At 36.2% G+C, this 21,679-nt stretch overlaps 1 pseudogene; it reads left to right on the top strand.

Annotated features, from left to right (window-relative positions):
- The first annotated feature begins 9,319 nt into the window (after positions 1–9,319).
- Positions 9,320–12,481, top strand: LOC123245990 (annotated as a pseudogene).
- The last annotated feature ends 9,198 nt before the right edge of the window (positions 12,482–21,679 follow it).

The following is a 21,679-nucleotide window of genomic DNA, read 5'->3' as shown; positions in this document are numbered from 1 at the left end:
TTCTGTCTCTTAGCCAGTACCATATCGGGTTTTTTTGTGTTTTTTTTTAACATTTATTAATATTCATTTTTAACATGGTTACATGATTCATGCTCCTACTTTCCCCTTCACCCCCCCCACACACACTCTCCCCACCCATGGCTGATGCACATTTCCACTGGTTTTAACATGTATCATTGATCAAGACCTATTTCCAAATTGTTGTTAGTTGCATTGGTGTGGTAGCTTCGAGTCCACATCCCCAATCATGTCCGCCTCAACCCATGCGTTCAAGTAATTGTTTTTCTTATATGTTTCCTCGCCTGCAGTCCTTCCTCTGAATGTGGGTAGTGTTCTTTACCATAAATCCCTTAGAATTGTCCTGGGTCATTGCATTGCTGCTAGTACAGAAGTCCATTACATTCGATTTTACCATAGTGTATCAGTCTCTGTGTACAATGTTCTTCTGGCTCTCTTCCTTTCACTCTGCATCAATTCCTGGAGGTCTTTCCAGTTCACATGGAATTCCTCTAGTTTATTATTCCTTTGAGCACAATAGTATTCCATCACCAGCATATACCACAATTTGTTCAGCCATTCCCCAATTGAAGGACATACCCTTGTTTTCCAGTTTTTTGCCACCACAAAGAGTGCAGCTATAAATATTTTCATACAAATCTGTTTATTTATGATCTCTTTGGGATACAGACCCAACAATGGTATGGCTGGATCAAAGGGCAGGCATTCTTTCATAGCCCTTTGAGCATAGTTCCAAATTGCCAACGTTTTGATGACCACTGCTTTATAGTATAGTTTAACATCTGGTACTGCTAGGCCACCTTTCTTCATGTTTTTTTCATTATTTCCCTTGATATTCTTAATCTTTTGTTCTTCCAAATGAACTTTGTTATAGTTTTTTCTAATTCAGTAAAAAAGTTTTTTAGTAGTTTGTTAGGTATGGCACTATATAGGTAAAATAATTTGGGTAGAATGGTCATTTTTATTATGTTAGCTCTTCCTACACATGAGCAATCATTGTTTTTCCAATTGTTTAGATCTAGTTTTAATTGTTTGGAAAAGTGTTTTGTAGTTGTGTTCGTATAATTCCTGTGTTTGTTTGTTAGATAGATTCCCAAGTATTTTATATTGTCTAGGGTGATATTAGATGGTGTTTCTCTTTCTGCCTCTTGTAGTCCTTTACATTCTTAAAAATTATTGAGAACCTCCCCAAGTTTTTGTTTATATGGGAAACACACACACACTGTTTTGGAAATTAAAACATCTTAGTATTATTATGAAAATAGTTTTGACTCCTCTGACTTCCTGAAAGGTCTTGAAGACCCTCAGGGGTCTCCAGATCACAGTTTGAGAACCACCACTGAAGGGTTAGGAGCATCATATATTAAGGTCTACTCCTCCAAGGAAACCCAGGAAAGTGATGAAGCATTTAGATGAAGATCAGTAGAGACATGATTTAAATGATTTAATAGCGATGATAACTTCAACTCTCGCCAACTTCCAGAAAAGCCTAATAACAGGCCTGCTCTGCAATTTGGAGCACACACAAATATTTTGTACTTGGTTCATGTCTTCTAAGAATGTGATAAAAAGACAGACTACCAACTATGTCTAGACTATGGCTTGTTGTTTAGTTTTTTTCAGTCACATCTGACCTTCTGTGACTCTATCTGGGGTTTTCTTGGCAAAGATACTGGAGTGGTTTGCCATTTCCTTCTCCAGCTTATTTTGTAGGTGAGGAAACTGAGGCAAATAGAGTAAAGTGACTTTCCCAGTCACTTTTTTTTCATATAAGTAGTTTTCTGTTCTCTGGCTAAAGTTGGATCTGAACTCAGAAAGATGAATCTTTCTGATCCCTAGCCCAGTGGCACATAGTTGTAGACTATGGCTACTTAGCTGGAACTGGAGTTCATTCAAAAGGTACTAACTAGCAAGAGCAAAACCCTTACTTTGTTCTGGGTCTTTCTGGCCTTCTGCTTATTCAGGAGAATGGATCCTGGGTTTATGGGGCTGGTGGTGGTAAATATTTTATAACTACCATTTTCACTGTATTATCTTAGAAAATGTCTTTGCTAAGAAAACAAACAAATGTCTCCAGACAAGTCTTTCCAAGTCGCCTTTCATACTTCTCCAAAAAGATTTTATTTCTTTTTTAAAGACTGAGTCTCACTATTTCATCCAGACGGGAATTGCAGGGCCTTCTCATAGGCCATTCCCACTACCACTGATCAGCAAAGGGGCTTTGACCTACTCCATTTCCAACCCTGATGGGTTGTCCCCTCCTTAGGCAACTTGGTGCTTCCCCAGCTCCCAGTAGACCATTTTGATGCTAATCCACCATAGTCCACTGCAGCTCAGAATTGAACAGTTTAGCGGTCCAGGTAACTGGGATGGCAGGTGTTCACTATCACATCCACTAGAGAACTTTAAAAATTCTCCCTGTACCACATTGATTTCCCCTACTGTCTCTTATGATCCCATCATGAGTCCTTTCTTCTTCGCATGAAAGAAATACAGCTGCCAAGGTAATAAGCAACTTACACTTCCTTGGAGGTAGATAGTCCATTCTTGCCAGTAGTACTAAATAGACTGAAGCTGCCTGGTATTCATATCATGTCAGTACCCTCTGCCCCTCATTCTAGAGGGCAGAGCCATGGGCTGCAGGGCTTTTATTTAAGGAACAGGCTTGGCACAGTTTTTCTCCACATTTCCTACCAGCTACAGTGCTCTTGGACTTTTTTGGAACTTTCCACCATCCCTCATTTTGAGCATCTTCATGAACCACATCACTCAACTTTTAGCTTCTTTTGTATGTCATCTTCTCCCATTAGATTGTAAACTCCTCAAAGGCAGAGACTATCCTTGTTTTTATTTCTATTTGTATACCTAGTATTTAGCATAGTACTTGGCACAAAATTGGGACTCAAAGCTTATTAACTGACTAGTAACATCCAGAGGCTGTGTACAAGGATTTCACTTTGAAAAGGAATCAGAAATATATAGACATGACTGGACATAGATGATCAATATCAAATTGCTTGCCTTCTCAAAGAGGTAGGAAAGGAGGCGAGGGAGCCAGAATTTGGAACTCAAAAGTTTTTTTTAAATGAATGTTAAAAATTGTTTTTACATGTAATTGGAAAAAAATAAAATTTAAAACTATTTTTAAAAAAAGATAAAGTCGACAAAGGCAAAGTAGGGGGAAATTCTTTAGACTAAAAAAAAAAGTATATAGACAATATCCTTGTGCTAACTGACCCTTCCCTCTCACACACACAGAATCAGAGGATTTTGTGATTTTTGTAGATGTTTTGGCCACTAGTGACCAAAGTTTTATGGGAGATAATGGTTTCTCTGCCAGAATCTACTTTAATTAAGATAGAGATTTTGACAGTGAATTAACTCAAACACTTCACGTCATCACAGAAATCTAGAGCCTTACCTCATTATCCATGGAATTCCCTAGCTAGAACACTTCAAATACATATTCTTAAATATGCCCAAAGTAGTCATGTAAGAAAAAATGGCATCATTGAGCTAACACATGATCTCTCTCTGGACCATGTGTATGATGCCACTGGGATTTGTGCATATTTGTGCAAAAATTTTGCCTGCCCACTAATCTGTGGTTTAAAAATGTTAGAAGAATTAGAAAGACAGACAAACTCATGATCAGAATTCAAAAGACAAAGAACAATTAAGAAAAAAAGAGCAATTAAGGGAAACCTACTGTCTAATAGTAAAGTTAGGGGTGGGGCGAGAGAGGGAGGAGGGGGAGGAGAAGGAGAAGGAGATACATAAAGTTCAAAACATAATGCAGGATCAATCTAAACATATGTGAAAAACAAAACTTCTTCTTGAGTTGTTTATAGACTGGGGAATTTACCACTCACATAAGGCTTTTGAAGCCATCTAGTGCTTATAAGAACTGTAAAATGTTGCTATTAATGCTTTTACACAATGATTAATTAAAATTCTAGTTGTACAATAATAGATTGTGAAACAGTTGAGATAGAAAAGATTAAGTATTCTAAAACCTTAAGTTATTTAATCTTTTAAGAAAGATACTGGCACCACATAGTCTTATGAGCTGAACTAAAAGAGATCATAAAACTTTTAAAAAGTATTTTTCTATTCCTGCCACTAGGTGATTCCCTCTACATTAGGAAGATTTTTAAAGCAACTTTCTACTTGAATATGCTTCTATTTTTCTCTGTGTTCTCTTAAGTTTTCTCTCATTTTCTCTGTTGGCTCATAAGACAAGAGAAATTGACAAGTATATACTGACAGATAATAAGTATCCTTGACTTTGGAAATATAGAAAATATCCCCTTTTCAGGTAGCCTGCTAATAGAAATTGTAAATACTTTAAAAAGATGATTGATCATAAATACATCTAATGATTAAAAATAATAATTGAATTAGAATCAATTAACAAAATCATAAGGTGATATGATACTTTTCTATCATCTTTTGGCTATTTTTAAAGAGATCTCCATTTCTAAGGGGGGGGGGGGAATAGGCTGCAAAACAAGTTATGCATTTGGTTAGAATAGGTTATCACTGGAAATCTATAACTTCTGAGAAATATCTTCTCTTGAATTCTGAAGCAGTAATTTTCACCTTATGTGAGAACACAACCATTTAAAAATGATTATCCATGGCATTTTACCTGAAGAAAATCTTGCGTTTGTTTTACCACAAACATTGTTGGCTTATTACAGCTCTGTCTGTGTTCATTGTACTCTCTGTTTCTCAACTTCCAACTGGAGCCAAAGAAAAGGAGTTTCTTGTCCAAATTCAAGGTTCCAAAGTAAAATGATGGCAGAGCCAAGACCCAGAACAAATTTGCTCAAGGAGATGACAATCTATATCATCACATATCATAATTTAAGCTGAAACTGCCTTTTTCTTTCTTTCAATAGCAATTTTCATTGCCATTGGGGCACATATCTGAACATCCTAAAATATGAGTAACTTGACACAATAGAATAAGATAATAGCAATTAAGAGAATTTCCAGAGGCCCGTTGCATAGGCCACCAAAGAGCTATTAACTCTGTGAGAAAAGAACATTATACCAAAACCAATTCCCCTTATCTCAGAGAATGAGTCATAGGCTTTTAAAACATAAGGGACCTTTGAATCAAGTTACTACACTTATCTCTACCTCTGTTTCTTCATCTCTAAAGTGAAGGGACTGAATTAGATGATCTCTAAGGTCCCTTCTAGTTCCCATTGTCCTCCAGTGTTCTGGACTAAACCCCTCATTTTGAAGAGGAAGAAACTATGATTCAGAAAGAAAATGGCGTAGATGTTCTTTCCAACTCAGATTTTGTAGTTCTGGGAAAATTCCATGTAACAAAGATCTCACTAAAAACATTGGGTCTGGATCCCCTTACTACATTTCCCTAGATTCATAATGGAGTATTTGGGGAAATAATTTTTGTGAGTCATGCTTGAATCCCCAATATTATAGAGCTTCCACCAATTAGTGCTAGCTCCTTTTTCTCTTCCTTTTTGGGAAGGAGAAGGAATAAAAGTATCTACTAATTAATAAGTATCTACTATGTTCTATGTACTAAGGGGAAGGAAAAAGCAGATCAAATATTCACACCAACATTTGAACAGATTTGAAATTTTAATTAGCCAGTACAGTATGATATTGGCTTGAATTTAATTGAACAGAGAATTTAGAAACACTACCTATTTAGATGAGTAAGGGAAAAGGAGAGAATGTAGCCTAACTTGGCATGGGAAGAAAGAGATTAGAGAAGTAAATTTAAATTCTAAGCCTCCAGGCAAATTTTTTTGAAAGGGTCCTTATCTTTTGTTAATTGAGAACAAATAGCTCCAACCAACTGTTCTGCAATCCACTAGAGACACACCTTTAGTACCTGAGCCCCAGGCCCACCTCCCCACCCCCCACTTTCTGGCAATACTTATGTTTATTATTACAATACTACTCTTTCAGAGGAAGCCTTGGGATTAGAAAGAGTTACTGACCTCCAGGAGTAGGAAGACCCAGCTTTGGTTTGATTTTTACCATGAACCATCTACGTAATGTTCAGTGATTCATTTCTCTGAACCTTAATTTTCATATAAAATGGCCTGACTTTATGAGATGGTTCTATGATTAATTGTTAATATTCTAGAAATGAGTCCTTCCTGGCCAAAATGCTTTTTCCTTTCTGTTCTACACCAGAAGTTGGACTGTGGTATTCTCCACCTCTTCCTCTTCCCTATAATTGAGAGGTTCAGAGATATATAGGAAGGAGAGAGAAAGAAAAAAGTAGAAAAGAAGAAGAAAGAGGAGGAAGGGGAAGGAGGAAAAGGGAAGGAAGAAGGTAATATAGGAGAGAGAGAGACAGAGAGAGAGAAGGAGGGAGAGAAGAGAGAGGGGAAAGGGAGAGGAAGACAGAGAGAGAGAGAAAAAACACAAGCTCTGGCAGGTTCTATGAAGCAAAGTTTGCCAACCAAGGATCAGACTAGCTATTTCCTGAGCAACTCTCTTCTGGAATGTTGGCCATCAGGTGATTTTTTTTTTTTTGCCAGAGCTCCCTGGCTCCTATAACAAAAACTCCTCCCACCTTTCAGATGATACAACTCATCTGTAATTTATAGGTTTAGAGAATTGTCTTGGGGCACTGAGAGGTAAAATGATTTGCTCTTGATCACACAACTGCTATATTTCAGAAACAGAATTTGGGCCCAAGTTATTTGTTTGTTTTGACTTCAAATTCAGCATTGTCTTATACTACATGCTGCTTCTTAGCTGTTCATCTGAAGTGATTTGGATAACTCAAGATGAATTTTTTTTGAGGAATTAAATAACAGTGCAGTAAGGGACAGATCAATGAGGGCACAGGAAAGCTTAATTTAGAGCTAGGGATATTGGATTCAAATTCTGACTGCTATTTAGTACAAGAGTAATCTTGGATGAGATAGTTAACTTTTCTGGGCCTCATTGTGTCCTCATCAAACATTCATACCCTTTGCTTTGGCAATCTAACTATGACGTATAATACAAGAAGATCAGAAGCATCAAACATATTTACAGTATCACTTTCTTTGGTAGCAAAAACTGAAATATCTATTTTTTTTGGAAATGGCTCTAAAATTATGATATATGTATATAATTAAATATTATTGTTCCTTATCTATAAAGAACAGTGAATATGAAGAATTCAGAGAAACATGGGAAAACATACAAAGTGAGACAGAATGGGAAAAAAAAGAGTAGAACTAAAGAAACGATATATCCAATAGCTGTGATAACTAAATGAGAAGAATGGTAAAAGCAAGTTGCATTGAACTCTCCTACTGGGAATCTTTTCTTGAGCTTCCTAGGTTTTAATCTATGAGATTCAAATTTCAAATGAATAAACTTCTTATCATCCTAATAGGGATCTGTGAAAAGAAACCTACTGATGGAGAATGTTGAATACACATTGAGATGTGGCTGGGTTGGTTTGATTAGGTTGATTCTCTTTCTTTGTCACAAAAGTAGGTGGGTGAGGGAGTAGTATATCCAGTAATTACCATGTTATAAAAAATAAAAAGTATCAAAAATTAATTTTAAGAAATAAAAAATTAGGGAGTTACACCAAATGGTCTTCAAGATCTCTTCTAGCAAGAAATTCATATTATTCGGCACACTTTAAAAGATTTATAATGTGTGTTCTAGAGAAAGAACTGTGGGAGTAGAAATCCAGAAGAAAACGTGATTCATCACTTGTTTATATGAATATCTGATTTGGGGTTTTGGTTTTAAAGGACTGATCTTTTATAAAAATGAATAATGTGGAAATAAGTTCAAGTGATAATATATTTATGTATAACCCAGTAGAATTGCTTTTCAACCCCAGGAGGGGATAAGGATGAGGGGAGGGAGAAAACCTGAATTATGTAACCATAGAAAAAAATTTTTTTAATAAAATCAATTAAAAATAGATTTATAATGTGGGACCTCAGATAAATGATACAATTATTATAATCTCAATTTTATAGATGGAGAAATAGGAACAGAGAGATTTGAATGATTCGATTCAGGTCCTCTGATTCCGAGACGCTTCATTACACCCTGCTAATGTCACTAATTAGTTAAGGTGTTTTAGTGTTCAAAAAAACAAGTAGCTAGGTAGTAGAGTGCTAGGTTTGGAGTCAGGAAGAACTGAGTTCCATTCCAGCCTTAGGCACTCACTAAACTGTGTGACATTGGGCAAATCTCTTTTTGCCTTAATCTGCTGGAGAAGGAAATGGCAAACCTCTCCTATATCTTTGTCAAGAAAATTCCACATGTTGTGGGCAGCTGGGTAGCTCAGTGGATTGAGAGCCAGGCCTAGACATAGGAGGTCCTAGGTTCAAATCTGACCTCAGACACTTCCCAGCTGTGTGACCCTGGGCAAGTCACTTAACCCCCAATGCCTAGCCCTTACCACTCTTCTGCCTTGGAGCCAATACATAGTATTGACTCCAAGACAAAAGGTTAGGATTTTAATAAAAAACTAAAAAAAATATTCCACGTAGTCATGAAGGCTCCAACACTGAAGATTGAACAATGTCACATCATTGAAAAGAGGATGATAGAAATTTGTGAAAAATCCCTGCCTGCTGGAGGCAGCAAAGCCTAATGTGTGTGCCTGGTGTGAAACACCACCCATTTAATGCAGCAGCCACATGAGTGGATTCCATGGGGAAATCTGAGCCAAGAACCTTAGGATACATTCAATTAGTTGCATTGGATTAGTCTTTTCCTGAGCCTCCTAAATTTTAATCTATGAGATTCAGACAAATTTCAAATAAATAAACTTATCATCCTAATAGGTAATTTTTAAAAGAAACCTAAATTAAGACATTGTTTAAATGATTTGTCAATATTTTTGGCCAGATACTTCCCTCTTTTAAAATGTTATCAATGTCTTGTTTTTTATATTAGTCTTGTCTTCCAAATATTTCCTTTCCTTCTTTACTCCCCAAAGAGCCATCCCTTATAACAAAGAACAAAAAAAAAAAAAAAAAAAAAAAAGAAAGAAAGAAAGTAGAAGGTGGGAAGTAGCTGAGAAAAACTAACAAACACATCAACAGAGTCAGGGTAGCTAGATCCTTTTTATTAACCATAGTTCATTTCTAACCTAGAAGAACTTTCTTACTAATTTGCCCTAATAAGTAAGGTAGTCCTTTAATCAGTATCAAATCCCCAAATACCTTTGAACTGAGTAGGAAGTTGTAAAGGATCTGTTTTCATGTCCACTAGGTGGACTCTAACATGACTTTATGTTCAAAAGGGCAGATTCTATTTCTCCATGTTTTCACCTACGTCCATGAAACCAGGGACTGGATTAATCACCTTGGACCATGAGGTACTGTAACATGTTAGCTCATGTTGGGTTTGTTTTTCATGATTATATAATAGAAATTCCTTTTCCAAAAAAGGATTCAAAAATGAGCTACTGAGTGGGATTCTAGAGAGCGCATAGCCCAAAATAAGGGTCTCTTACTAGTTATAATGAACTTCCCTGCTTCCTCTTGCCCTGAGCCCTCCATTTGTAAAAAGTAATTGGTGAGGAATTCTGGATAGTATACTGAATACGGCTCAAAGGTGACAAGTTTAAATAATAAATAAGGTATGAAAATGCCTACTAAGGTCTTGGAGGAGGTAGAGGGGGCAGGACAGGGATGGTGGCAATATGCTTTCTGATGAGTCTGAAATATAGCACCCTGCTCAGGCAGGGGAATGGGATAATTTATGTGCTACTATCCACTATAAGTTCACTTTTAAAGCTGATATAGTGTTAAACATTCTGTAAGGGTTAGATACTACTGAGGGTTCAAAGTCTTGATGTGTTGCTTGAATGTTTAACATCTACAATACTATTTAGGAGAGAGTCTTATATTGTTCTTTATTCCCAGGTCAAAGCTGAGAACCAGAGCAAGTAACTGCTTGGAATTCTGCATTCCACACAACTTTTGCAACTTGCCAGCTGGCTCCATCCCTCCCTGGCTGGGAGACCTCAAAGACAGACAATGATTTGATTCTTACAGCTAAAGATTAAGCCATGGTAGAGGCCTTTGAGGTGTCAAACCAGGTGTGGAGGGGAAAAAACAAAACAAAACAAAAAAACCTCTTTTTTCCATTGATTTAGATTGTACTTGAAGGGAAAGGGATAGGCTAGGAAACATGGAGTCAGTTGTTCAGGCAGCAATTAAATCCAATAAGAGCCTATGTAGATATCTACATCCCAAAAGGAATGCTGTAGGAGTAACCAAAATCCAAACATAAAAAATTCAGAACACTCTGGAATCTCCTTGGTACAACTCAGGAGAGGACAAAACAAAACAAAACAAAACTGTTTGGCTTGTGGGTTGTCATGACTCTACTGGGGAAGGGTTAGATCTTTTTAAGGATATACTATACACAAATTCTGCTTTGTGACCTGATAGTATTAAAGCAATATTTATTTTGAGTTGGAAGCCAAGTCCTAGGATTCCCTTCATGCGTTTTGTAAAGCTTAATCCAGATTCATCCACAGGAGAGGTTTAAAGGGACTCAGGTCATAACCCAGTCAGAATTGGTATTCTTAAATTGGTCACAACCCTGGTAAAGTATACATGAGAGAGAAATCGAGAACGATTTGTCCTTGGATAGAAGAATTAAGAATGCTCCTTGCCCTGGAATTTTTTTTTTCTTTAGAATTGCTTTTCTTAAAAAAAAAAATAGAGATTGATGCCTGTTTATCCTTACTTTGTAGTCAGAACTCCCATTCTGAACACTTCATGTTAGCCAAGCAGCTATATTTGTCCCTGCTGACTTCTATACAATTAAGGCACTGTTCCTCTGGTCCTCTACCCCCATACATTCTCCTCCTCTTCTTCCTACCCAACCAAATCTTACACTTCATTTACTAGCTCCTCTTCAGGGTCTAAATAGTTCACATCATTTTCTCCAAACCACATTGACTTCCCCTGTCTATGTTGGCTACTTTCAACTGTTTCTGTTTGGATTGGTTTTAATAAGGTGGCTAAAAGCTCCCCCTAACTATTCTGAAGGACTTAGGAAAAAAAATTCTATCCATCTCCAGAGAAAGAACTGTTGGAGTCAGATACAGATCAAAGCACAATATCTTCCACATTATTCATGGTTTTATTTTGAGTTTTTGGCTTTATATGAATATTCACTTTCAACAATGACCAACAAGAAAGTATGTTTTGCATAATAATACATGTATAATCCAGATCAAATTACCATCTCTGAGAGGGGGGAGGGAAAGGAGAGAGATAGATAATTTGGATCATATAATTTTAGAAAATGTATGTAGAAATTTGTTATTGCATGTAATTGAGAAAATAAAGTATCTTTGAATTTAAAAAATCAAAGCCCACCCACTACTCCCCCACAAAAAAACTCCCTCCTTTTTTCTTTGCTAGTAACTCTTTGCTAATTCTATATATTTTTTAATTAAAAGAAATGTATTAAAAATATGTCAAGATAACAACACTGGAGCCCCCAGGTCTGTATTTTTTTAAAGAATTCTATTATTCTCTGTTTCCAATTCTAAAATATTTAGTATACCCACAGGAAGGAGAAAAAACTGATTTAAGCTTTTCCTGCTGCATGATATTTCTTCTTTGACACCTCAGAATACATACACAGAAGTCCATACTATATTTAGCTTTGCAAAAATTCTATAATAAAGAGACTAGAAAATACCGTTAAAGAATAAGCATTACTGTTGTCTGCAATGGTAGGATCTGGTGGGGTCATAAGGCTTCACTGTGGGATTTTAGTTGCTGACATTCCTACCCACTGTGAGAAACTTTCCCTTCTCCTGCCTCAGCCCTGGACTGAGGGCTGACATGAAGATGAGTAGCTCAGATAGAGTAGTCTTGGATCTGATGATTCTGTGGACTTGGTAGCAATAAATTCTTTGAAGTGAATGAGGATTGTATCTAGGACAAGTTCAACCTCACAGTACTCAATAAGCAGGTGTCCTACTACATATAATCAGGTATTAGGTGTGATCTTCTGCTTGGAACATGATGAGTTATCAGATGATGACCCCAACCAAAGTGATCTAATTGAATAGACAGCTGGTATGTTGTATAGGATGATTCATGCCTGATACATCTTCACCAACCCTGGCATTACCCAGATGTTAAAAAAAATACCAACAGGGAAACTTTGGCTATAGTTCCTGAGTACATTGTAGAAATTAGCCCATATTGTCCATTGTCATACACACCAAATATTGCCAAAGTAAAGCTGTTCTGGCCCAAGTTTGTGAATGTTTACACACCAAAACTGTCCAGGCACTACCATACAGATGATCCTTACTTTGGCACTGGCTTTACCCATATGCTCTTCATGATGAATCCAAACAGCCTGCCAACCAATTTAGGCTCAGGTTCTGCGACTTTAAATGATCCACCCTACAACTTATCAACTGCCCCTTCAGGTATCCAACAACATCAGGACCATCTGCTGACATATTTCCTAGCCCCTTTTCCCAATATTTCAGTACTTCCCAACAGTTCAATATTTATGTTCTCATTCTCACCCCCAAGCCACATACATCCCCCAAACTCCTTTCCAGAATCTCTATTGGTTTTAGAAATTGGTATTTTGGTGACATTGTGGAAGTATGAAATAAAATGGAAGAAAGGGCAAAAAAACCAAATGATCATTACTTCTAATATTTTAAGAGGTGAGTATTTCCATGGGTTCTAGTCTTCCCTGAAGCAAGCTAGAACAGCTTTGATATGGCAGCTAAAATGCTCAAATTGGAGTAAAAAAACGTATTCAACTATTAATGGTATTTAGACAATTCCCAGATCCCTTTCTCTGTCTCTGTCTATCTGTCTGTCTGTCTCTCTATCTCTTTGTGAGAGTTTTAATGGCACAAAATGTTTGTAACTACAGCTTATACACATTGTAAACTCTATAGATTATAAAGTGCTAATAATTAAGTCAATGAAGATTAAATAATCACTTTGGCTCAGTTAACTCTAATCATTTCATCAAGTGGTTAAAATTTTTAAATACGGAGATTAAAATTAACATCCAATAACTAAATATTATTTTATAAAGTTTTATTAATAATAAACTAACAAAAAATACTAGCTAAAAGGTACTAACCAGCCTGCTCCCAGGAGCAAAAGAGGAAGAGGGAGGAGTTACAGCCAACTATAAGACAATAACAGGACCCTGCAAAGGTGGAGGCACAGGAGAAATTAAAGGGAATTTTGGGAAATACTAAGGTACTTATGGGGGATGCAGTCCAAGGTTCAAAATCTCCATTTATACAGTAAAGAATCTGAATGGTGGTCTTCCATTTTTCATTTTTTTCCAACAGTCAATGTTTCTGTTGTAGCAAAGCAAACTTGCTACCTTTTTCCTTGTGTGAGTTTATGCATTTTTTGCGCCTATTTGCAAATATTTCAAGCCATTCATAAAAAAATTTTACATAAAAAATGAAGTCTGCATTTTTCTCGAAACTATAAATCAGATAGATATATGTCCTGAGTATATATCTAGATATGTCTATATCAATCTTGAGTAGATAGATAGACAGACAGACAGACAGACAGACAGACAGACAGATAGATAGATAGATAGATAGATAGATAGATAGATAAACACAATTAGATAGATTTTTAAAAACCTAGTTTCTTGAACTCCAGTTACATGCCACCAACTATGTGTTCAGCATCTCCTTCTAGATGTCTTGCTGCCATCTGAATTCAATTTATCCAAAATAGAATTCATCTTCTATCCCTTCATACCCTATATTCTTCCTAATGTACAGATTTTTCCTGTCATATAGGTTAATAACCTGAGATTTGCCCTAACTCTTCATTCTCCCTCACACTTAATATATGATCAATCAGTTGACAAATCTTGCCAATTCTGCCTCCCCAGGGTCTCTTGAATTTGTTTCTGCTTCTCTACTCTCAAGGTTACTACTTAGTTCATGTCTTTATCACCTCTTACTTGGACTACTGCAATTGCTTACTAAGGAAGGCATTTAAGTAGCATTTAAGTGGCACAATGAATAAAGGGCTGGGTTTTGAGTAAGGAAGAACTGTGTTCAAATCCAGCTTCAGATAGTTACTGATTGTGTGACTTTGAGCAAGTCATTTAACTTCCGTTCTCAATTTGCTCAACTGCCCAATGAGGACAACAATAGTACCTATTTCCCAGGGCAACTATGTGGACCAAATAATATATTTGTAAAACACATGCTACTCTATAACTATTATATTATGGTCTCCCTGACTCCATTCTCTTTTCTCTGAAATCTGTCTTCCAGACAGCTGCCAAATTGATATGTTAAGGAAAGAGTACTAAATATAATTGGTAAAATAAAATATCTTTATAATTAAAAAAAAAAGAAAGAGAACTGAGTTTAGAACCAGGAGATTTGAGTTCAAATCCCAACTCTTTCACTTAATATTTGTGGACCTCTGGCAAGTCCCTCAACTTTTCTTTGCTTGTTTCCTCATCCCAAATTGTTTAGATTAGATGGTCTCTTCCAGCTCCATAATATATGGTCTCTGATTTTAAAGAATAATTATGACCAAAATGCTCTATGGGAGCTCAGCAGTGGGATCTTAAAAATGGACTTGGTTGAGAATAGTAATCAGTGTCATTTTTGGAAGGGGACATTCTTACTGAGATACTGATATGGCAGGGAAATTCTCATGGGTCACTTATCAACAGCAGGGATGGGGGTGTTTTCTAATCAGAACCCCAAACTGGCATTTGTAATTAGGGATCAAATGAGATAATGTGTATAAAGTGCTTTACAAAACTTAGAATGCTATATAAATAGCTGTCAACAAGCATTTGTTAAGTACGATAAATATTAGGAATGCAAATAAGACAGTTCTTGTTCTCAAGGGATTCCTAGTCTAATGGGCAAGACATAATGCCAACAACGTGCCAGGTGTGTACAAATAAGATATGTAGGACATAAATTAGAGATAATCAACACAGGGAAGGTATTAGCATTGAGGAAGATATTATTATTAGCATTCAATATCTGGATTAAATCCTTAATATTATTGATAAGAATGGAAATCTGGGTAATCTTTGCACTAGGGAAGATCATAATCCAGCTAAGCCTTCTCATTCTTGGGTGATTGTCATCCATGTTGTTCTTTATCATTATCACCTCCTCCCTCAGTCCCTTGAAGATCTACCTAAGGCCTTAAAATGGATAAAATAATAGTGCCAAATTCACAGGCTTATTGTGAGGATTAAATGAAATGACATATGTAAAGTGCTTTGCAAACCTTGAAACACTATACAAATGCTCACTATTAGCTGTTATTAATAGCTTTTCACACCAATACAGCACTTGGGCTGCCCATCTGTTATTCCTCACTTATGATCTATTAACTGGCCCACTTTCTTTCTCATAAAAGAAGAGAGAAAATGCGAAGAAAGGCTAATTAATTTAATATTAACACAAATGAATATGAAAACAAAATATGGTCCTTTTCTTCTTTTTACTTTGTCAATACTCTGATTTTTGCCAAGTTTTGGGGCTAAAAGTGAATTCACTGCTAAATTCTAATAATTTGCCTATGGGAACAAACTTCTTAAAGACTTGTATTTTTTGCTCTCTCCCACTCCTTTTAAAAGATGGGCCTTTTTGCTTACTCATTCTTCAGTAGGACATTCCTGTCACATCGCCTAAGCTGGAAAGAGATTAAGGTTTCTTCGGCCTGCCAGAAAATATTTCTTTCCCTATTTCTTTTGCAGTGTGTGCTTTTTATTTTCCTATTAGAAGGCAGAAGGTGCTCGATTGCTTTTCCTGGTCACAACTCATTATTTAAAAAAAAATTTCTGGGGTAACAAGCAAAGGAGAAAGCTATCTTAACCTTGGACATGAAACAAAATATCTGTGTACACTAGGCAATCCAAAACTTGAGTTTTCCCTACTAAGCCTTCTCAAGTATGGTGTCTGCTCTCCCTGGGGAACTGTTAGAACAGAGTTTTAAAAGCCAAATCTTGAGCAGGACAGGGAAGTAAATTAGGAGATGAAATAAAGAGGGCAGGAAAATAAGCAGTAAGGTCTAGAGTGGATAAAGAATAAGATCTGTGGATTTTCTGTGGGAATCTGGGTGAGACCCAGACAACACTATGAAACAGTCAAACTTTGGCCACTGTTCTCCAAAATTTGTTCTTTCCACTCTGTGATGCAAATGATTGATGGTTTAAAGTGTTATTCCCATGAAGAGGATTTTCATTTTGCCTGGGATTAAAAACCTTAAGATAAAAAGATTATCTGAATAGTGGAATTCAGAAATTGGGGGAGGACCTTCCAATCTTCCCTTAAATGTTATCACTCATCACAGAGTAAGTTGGGGGTTGGAGGACTTGACTTAGGTGATTTTGTCAGTCATGAAAAAAAGAAAAAAATGTATAGAATGTGGGGAAAATTCTATTAGTGAAAACGCTAATAAGAGAAACAACATCTCCAAGCCAAAATGAAATAGGTTTATTGTGAAAGGGCCAGTCTTGCAATAAAGCCAGACCTTGGTCAAGACCAGAGACACAGAGCCTTAAGAGATGGTCTTTTTTATGCACAGAAATCTGATGATACAGTGTCAGATTAAAGACAGAAAATACAGTTAAAATAGAATGAACATAAATCTTTCACCTAGGAAGGTCTTAATGATGCAAGTGCTGAATAAACTAGAGATTACTCATTGTTGTGCCTGACTTTTGCAAGGCCTCTGCAATAAGGGGACAGGGTCTGATTTTTGCTGGCAGTCCTTGTCCCTGTTAGGAGTCAGTCACCTCCTGTATTTTGACCTAAAGACAGTACAAGGGTGACTGACCTAAGCTATGGCACCTAGTAGATGGACATCCTATACATATTGCCTTATGTCAAGCCCCCCAAAAGCAGTTCCCCACCTACTGAATGACTGTCTTGTGTCCTACATGCAGCAGGGCTTGGTGGGCTTGGTAGGAACTTTTGGGTTATAGGCTTAAGGTAAAAGTGCCTGTCAGCACAATTTAATACCACCCTAAGCTATATTTTTCTTAGCTAATGCTTCTAAATCATATAAGGCTAATATATTATTTAACTATTAATTCAAAACTAATGATTGTATTATAAAAATAATAATAAAGGCAAATACTATTATGATCCTAAAAGGGGGTAGAGGGGCTTCACATTCAAAGAAACAATATGAAATGATTTGAGGTCAAAGAATGAAGTCTTCTGGTAAGACTCCATCTGAAATTTTGGTCACCATATCTTAGGAATGATAAACTGGAAAATATCCAACAACCAGGATGGTGAATTGGCATCAAGATCTTCTTACTTGAGTCATTGAAGGAATTGGGTTTTGGTTAGTTTGGAAGAAAAAACATTTGGAACTGGGAGAGAGAAGGATAAAAATTCTCTGATATTCAAAGCCCTCTAGTAGCCTAGACTCTTCTTAACTTTCCATTTCTCTTGTCCTTTGTACATGTACTTTGCAATCCCCCCATGTATTTAATGACTTGGGCCTCCTTACTATTCTTTTAACAAGACACTCTCATCTCAAGCCTGGAATTGTCTCCCTCTTCATATCTACCTCCTGGTTTCTCTGACTTCTTTTAAGTTCCAGCTCTAATCCCTACTTCTACAAAAGTCATTCTTAATTTCAATATATAAAAATTATTCTTTATCTTCTACTTAATCATTCCTTATGCTAGTGCCTTTTCTAGGCTGATTATCTACAATTTAATCTGTAGATCTTTTGTTTGTTCAGAGTTGTTTTAGGCTATCTATCCCTTTAGACTGTGAGCTCCTTAACAGTAAGGTTTTCCTTTTGCGTCTTTTTTTTTATTCCCAGTGTTTAGTTTACAATACCTGGTACATAGTAGGTGTTTAATACATGCTTACTGACTGAATGAATAATATGTACTATTAATAATTTAAGGTTCATCATATGGAAAACCACTCCAGTATTTATACCAAGAAAACCCCAAACAAAAAAACAACAGAGTTGGATATGACTGAACAGCAACAACGTATGGAAGATGGATTAGATTTATTCTTTTTGGTCCTAGGAGAAAGAACTGGAAGAAAGTAGAAGTGGTAAAAAGACAAATTAAAGCTTGATTAAGGAAAAACATATTCCAATCATTTAGAATTACCTAAAAATTGCATGAAGTCCATGGTACATTAGTGGTGGAATGGATTCTGGATTTCTTTTTGCTTGAGGCCTTCAAGCAAATGCTAGGAATGTTACAGAGTTTTGGGGAACCAGTTGGTGTATATGGCCGTTTCCACCTCTGAAATTCTGATTCTGATATATTGATCTCTAAAGTTCCTTTTAATTCTAAATTTCAATAACCTTGTACTTATAGGTCATTGATATTTTCCTCATGACCCAAAATGTGACCTCTCATTTCTTTGCATCATCTTTCTCACTCAACAAAATGGCTAAAACAACATTCCACAGTTTGGAGGAGTTTCTGTAAATTTTGTATACTTGTACTTTTTCTGGTCAGAGAATGAGAGAGGGGCAACGGAAACTTTACCTAATGATCTGGCACCATCATCAGATTTTCCAACATAAGTTATGGGCATTGCATCATGCCATAATCATCAACCAACACTTAATGAGTCTCCTCTTGCACTCAGCATGGCAAAATCACCATTAATGATCTTCTTCTATAGGAATCTTTAAAAACTGCATACATTTATATCCCATTGCTCCATAGTCCATACATAAGTGAACATTCTTCAAGACTAGTGCTTCTCAAAGAAAGTATAACAAATTTGCATTAATCTATAACCCCTAAACAAGTACAAGGAATGATCTGAGAAGTCCCAGAGTTAAAAAATAATAGAATCTTAGATATGAAAGAAACCTTGTGAATCATTTAGTCTAGCTTCCTAAATTTTGTGGGTGAGGAAGCTTATTCCCAGAGAGATTTAATTGTAAACTTCACCCAAAATGTTTGTCAATTACTCATAATACTCTCATTATGAGTTTAGCATTTTGCTCCATGATCACACAGCCAGCTAGTGATCAAGAAGAAACTAAAAACCAGGTTTTTTATCTCCCAATCAAATTGGTGGATATGTGTTTCTGAAAATTGGTATAAATTGATGTGTTTTTAAATCAGCAATTTAAGTATTTACTCATTATTTAAAGAAATGTTGAACTTTTTTATGAAGTGAAAAACCCCTTTCTAAAGTGAGTAACATATTTTCCTGCTTGGATAGTTGAAATTGGATTTCCCTCAAATCAAGAGTAACTAGATGGTTTCATAGTGCATAGAGCACTAGGCCTTCGAATCAGGAAGACCTGAACATAAATCTAGCCTCAGAAACTGTCTGTGTGATCATGGGAAAGTCAATTAACCCTGTCTCTGCTAATTATTCTTTAGGGCAGCTAGGTGACTCAGTGGATAGAGCACTGTATTTAGAATCAGAAAGTCTCATGCCCATGAGTTCAAATCCAATCTTATACATTTATTAGCTGTGTAATCTTGGGCAAGCCTCTTACCTCTGTTGGCTTCAATCTCCCCATCTGAAAAATGAGCTGAAGAAGGAAATGGCAAATGACTCCAATATCTCTGCCAAGAAAATTCCAAACAGGGTAATGAAGAGTTGGGGATGAAACACAATAAATTATTACCTGAGTGACATGGGGCAAGTGTCTGGCCCTCGGTTTCCTTATTTGTGAAATCAAGGGGTTGAATTATATAATCTCTAAAGTGCCTTTAAGTTTTAAACCTATGATTCATTATGATGAGTGATACACAATGAAGCCTTATTTGTATGGTAGAATACAACTTTAAACAATCAGAATTAGAGATTACAGTTTCTTATCCATGGGTGATGAATTTGCCCACAAAATATTTTACTTCCTAACTTCCTCTTTATCAATATCTGCATAAAGAATGCAGCAGTTGTATGTGATTGATCATGTTTGCTCTTTTAGTACCCACAATCAGTTTTTAGAAATGACTAATCCTTATGCAGCTGGGGAATTCTTGGGTTTTTAATCACCATATATTTGCCATCTACACTAAAAGTATTACTCAGTAGTATCTATGGTTCCATAACAATAAAGAAGGGCTTAGTCATATGTAGAAATATTGCTATACAAACATATCATTCATGGGAAAGAATACCTTTTTACTCAGATGTTCAAAAATATTCATAGTAGTACTTAAAAAAAAACCTCTTACTATACTTATGACAAAGAATGCTATCCACCTCCAGAAAAAGAATTGTTGGAGTCAGAATGTAGATCAAAGCACACTACTTTTCACATTACTTTATGCTTTTATTTTGGGGTTTGGGTTTTATATGAGTATTCTCTTACAGCAATGACCAATATGGAAGTACATTTTGCATAATAATACCTATATTATCAAATTGCTTACCTTTTCTGGGAGGAAGAGGGGAAAAAAGGGAGGGAAACAATTTGGATCTATAATGTCAGAAAATGTATGTTGAAAATTGTTATTACATGTCATTGGGAGAATAAAAAAATCTTTAAAATACCCCGAAACCCTTATTGCATATTGGTTCCAAGGCAGAAGAGTGGTAAGGGTTAAGACAATTGGGGTTAAGTGGTTTGCCCAGGGTCACACAGCTAGAAAGTGTTAGAATCCAGATTTGAACCCAAGCCTTCCCATCTCCAGGCCTGGCCTCTATCTATCTCCTGAACCATCTAACTGCTCCCCTATCTCCATAGTGATTCTTTGTATTGTAGGAAAAAACTGGAAACAAAATGGATGCTTATCAATTAGGGGACAGCTGAAGAAATTGAATATAAATAATAGAATTTTATTGTGCTGTAAGAAAAGATGGAAGGGACAGATTCAGGGAAACTTGGAAGGAATTATAGGAATTGATTCAGTGGGAGGAGAGTAGAACCAGGAGAACTACACACATACCCAAACTAAATTGTAAAACAACGATGAAAGTTAAAGAACTATGATCTAGAAGACTAGTAATGATGCATCAAGCTTCCTAACTCTTGGCAGGGAAGGAATGAATTAGAAATGGAGAGTGAAGCCTACATTTTCAGTAAGAATAAATATGTAGATTTGTTTTGTGTGGCTATACTTAATTGTTACCAAGGAGGGTTTTGTGTTATTGTTGGAGGAAATGATAGTGTTACTAGAAAAGTTTTTTTTTAAGTGTCAAAGAGTCATTAAACCACAAACATGATAGAAGAAAGTTCAGAATGGGGAAAGATAGACACACATTGCTGATGTAGTTGTGAAATGGTACAACCATTTTGAAATGCAATTTGGAATCATGTAAATAAAGTGACTAAAATGTCAATGCCCTTTGAGCCAGAAACTCTATTACTGAGTTTATACCCCTAGGAAGCCATTGATAGGAAAATAAAAAGCCTCCTATACACTCTAAAATTTTCATAGCAACACTTTTTGTGATAGATAAGAATTGAAAACAAAAGAGATGAAAACAAAATCGAGAATGGCTAAACAAATTGTGGTACATGAATGTAATGGAATATCAACTGTGCTATAAGAAATGATGTGTGTCATGAATACAGAGAAGAATGGACAGATGTTTATGACTAATGCAGAGTGAAGTAAACAGAGCCAAAAAACGGTATACACAGTAATTAAAATATAAATGAAAAGAACACTGACACGCCAAAAAATCAGAAGTAAATGTGAGAAAAGT

Source organism: Gracilinanus agilis, chromosome 4 (genome assembly GCF_016433145.1).
Source record: "Gracilinanus agilis isolate LMUSP501 chromosome 4, AgileGrace, whole genome shotgun sequence".
NCBI lineage: Eukaryota > Metazoa > Chordata > Mammalia > Didelphimorphia > Didelphidae > Gracilinanus > Gracilinanus agilis.
The sequence above is the reverse complement of the archived record's forward strand: the minus strand, read 5'-3'. Positions and strand labels throughout refer to the sequence as shown.